Genomic DNA, 3,757 nt, shown 5'->3' with positions numbered 1-3,757 from the left:
ATGTCCTCCCTGTGGGTTTCCTTCCACATCCCCAAGACATGCTGTAGGTGGATTGGACACTCTAAATTGGCCCTAGGTGTGAGTGTGTGTGTATGTGCGCCTTCTGTGGAAGGTTGGGCATTGGGCTGACAACTCGACACTGTAAAAACTCCACTGCCAATCATGAGTGGACAGGTGATCTGCTGTGGCAACCTCTAACTGGGAAAAGCCAAAAGAAGATATGAACCTGCTGGTCTACTGTAATGTTCATCTTAAATGTACGTCAATGCACTCAAAGCAGTTGTTAATAATATTAATAACAGTAGTAGTACAGAGGATTATGACTGTGTCACACATCCTTACTGGCTTATTATGTGTTAGAGATATGGATGACAAGACATTCACCTCGAGAGTGAAGAATGAAGACACATAATAATAAGTTAGGACTGGAGACCAAATCATAATTCTTTCTAATGCATGGAGCTGTTATCTACTCTACGTACTAACAGTTAAAATAGAAATGAAGAAAAGAAAAAAAAAACACTGCTTTTCCAGCTTTCAAAGCCATAAAATACTTAGCAAATGCTGTCAGAAAGACTGTAACACAATCCCTTTTGTGCACACAACTTCCATGTCTCTTAACTGTCCACATTTTTATAGAATGTCCAGATTTTTGCCACATATATTTGGTCTGTGTCTCATAAAGTCTGTGATTTTTGGGATAAATTACTGAGGACTGAATTACTAAAATTATGACATACATTTATGTTTCAGGCTTTGTATCCTTCAGAAAAAGCAAGTGAACACATCCTGTTATTCTAGCAAATTTCTTTTTAACAGGAAGTCGGAGACAAGTTGTCAGTATGGGCAGCAGGCAGAAACAAATCTTTTATTTCTGCTGCTGTCATTTGCTGGTCACTACTGGCAGACTCGACCTTAACAAATTAAGCATGGGGTGTTTAACAGTTGTGAATGTTGGGTCTAGTACCACTTTGGCACTTAATTATGAACCTATGAACTGATTTGTCTTTTTTTTCAGTATCAGAGTATAATCACCATAATCACAAGTACTACAATAGTAATAACCATACTCATTTGTTAAGCAGGTATACCCACTGGACACAAAGTCCCTTTTCAGGAGTGACAGAGTGACCTGATAGCAGCAACTGCAAGTGAAACAGCTCACTTGCATGCTGTTTTAAGGGCATAAACCACTCTTTTGCTGTGTTGGAACTGAATTACATTAATACCCTCTCTTACAAGGATTACCTACTGGCAAAGATTCATATTCCCATATTGAAAATATATGCACAAAATTCAGATGTCAGTGTAATTAATGTTGCATTCTTGCTATGACTTTATTATTCGGCTGACTTAGGAGTTTAATGTCCATCGCTGGTTCTCGTAATGTGACATACAACAATCTAAAGATAGGAAAATTCCACAATATTCTAATTTGCCTGCTTGAAGATTGAAAGTACTGTCAGACTACAAATGGTCTGGCCTCTACATGACCCTAAAAAAGTGAAACATTCAGCTAAGGTAGGGGAGGAAACAAAATCAATGAGCATCAATTAGAAGGAAAACATATGTTTTCAAAGAAGTCAAAGTAAACTTTATTGTCATTTAGAACTACACATGTGTAGCCTAAACGAAATTTTGTGCATCAGCTCAACTCTTGAGATTGCAAAGGAAAGTTAGACAACATATTCAAGTAGAGGAATAAACATAACTAACAAATACAATACTACTCCCAATACACAAAAAAAAGAGTAGACACATTTACCAACACTCATAAATGAAAAGAATAGCCTCCTCTGACGTAAACTACCCTATTTAAAGTAATACAAAACATACTACAGACTGAATTGCCTAAGTTATCTGTCTAATATTGCACTTGAGTGAGATAAATAATACTGACTATGGATATAATAAATAAATATTGCGCTTACTTGGAATATATGTAAGTATGTATTGCACAAATAAATAAAAATTGACTTATTATGTGTCCAGACCCCTGGGACTAGTGCCCAAGTTAAGAAGTCTAATCACTGTAGGGTAGAAACTGTTACTGAATCTTATAGGCCTGTAGCGGATACAGCAATATCTCTTGCCCGATGCCAGATGCTTTAACAGTCCATGGGTAGGATGCGTGTTGTCCTATATTATTTTGGTGGCCTTTAGGATGCTTCTTGCAGAATAAAGATGTTGTATCGATGGAAGACTGGAACCTGTTACTTTCTCTCCAACCCTAAAACTCTTTGTAACATCTTCATTTCTGTAACTGTGCAACTTCCAAACCACACTGTGAAGTTGCAGGTGAGGATGCTCTCTAATGTACCTCTATAGAAGTTGGACAGAATATGAGGAGGAAACTTAGATTTTTTCAGCCTTCTTAAAAAGTGAAGGCATTGGTGCACTTTCTTGACCAGTTGGCTGGTGCTTCCCAACCACGAGAGATCATCTGATATATGTATACCCAGGAATTTCATACTCTTAACCCCCTCCACACTCTCAGCATTGATCCTGAGCACTGGGTGGTCTGTTCCTCTTTTCCTGAAGTTGATGATAATCTCTTTAGTCTAGCTTACATTTAGGTCAAGGTTGTTCCCTTTGCACCAACTGATCAGAGATACCACCTCCTCTCTGTATGCCCTTTCATTCTCTTTTGTGATGAGCCCCACGCCTGTAGTGTCATCAGCAAACTTAATGATATGGTTGGACTTGTGATTAGCATAGCAGTCGTGGGTCAGGATGGTGAATAACAGTAGGCTAAGAACACATCCCTGTGGAACCTTGGCGTTAATCGTGATGCACTTTGATGTGTTCATACCTGAACATACCCTCTGTGGTCTCTCAATCAGGAAGTCCAGCATCTGGTTGCAGAGATGTTTACTGATTCCTAACCGTGCCAGTTTTCTATCAGCTGCATTGGTACCACCATATTAAATGCAGAGCTGACATCTATGAACAGCATCCTCACATAGTTATCTTTGCCCTCTAAATGCTCAAGGGAGATGTGTAGTGCTACTGATATGGCATCAGCCATGGATCAGTTAGCTGTGTACGCAAACTGTAGAAGGTTAAAATCAGGAGGTAGGCATGATGAAAGATGATTTTTGAACGCCTTTCAAAACATTTCATAACAGTGGATGTCAGAGGGACTGGTCTGTAGTCATTAGGGCTGGAGGGAGTGGTTTTCTTAGGTAGTGGGATGATGTTAGTTTCCTTGAAACATGAGGGTACTTTTTAAATATTTCCTTGAGCACTGTGCATAGTTGATCAGCACAGCTGTATAACACCTTGCCCAGTATGTTGTATGGGCCAGCAGCCTTCCTGGGGTTCACTCTCCTTAGTTCACTTCTTACCTCCTCTGTGCTGAGGATGAGTGCTGCATCCTTCTCATCAGTAGGTAGCTATAGTGCCAACCTGTTGTTTCTTTCCTCAAATCTACCAAAGAAGATGTTCAAGCTGTCCAGGAATCCGATGCTGTCTTCAAACTGTGCTGACCTGATGTTTTAGTCAGTGATCTTCTGTATGCCTTGCCATAGTCTACTTGCATCCTTCATACCTTCAGACTGGCTCTGTACCATTCTATCATACTCCCTCTTAGCCTCCTTTATATCTCTCCTCAGATTATCTCTTGCTACACTTAGAGTTCCTTTGTCTTTAGCCCTGTAAGCTGTGCTTCTCTCCTTCAGAAGCGCATATACCTAAGGGGTGAGCCATGGCTTCTGGTTTGCTCTAATAGTGATAATCTTAGTATTTTTTACCCCAT

This window comes from Protopterus annectens, chromosome 3.part1 (genome assembly GCF_019279795.1).
Source record: "Protopterus annectens isolate FY-2018-M chromosome 3.part1, PAN1.0, whole genome shotgun sequence".
Classification (NCBI taxonomy): domain Eukaryota; kingdom Metazoa; phylum Chordata; order Ceratodontiformes; family Protopteridae; genus Protopterus; species Protopterus annectens.
Note: the sequence above shows the minus strand (reverse complement) of the source record.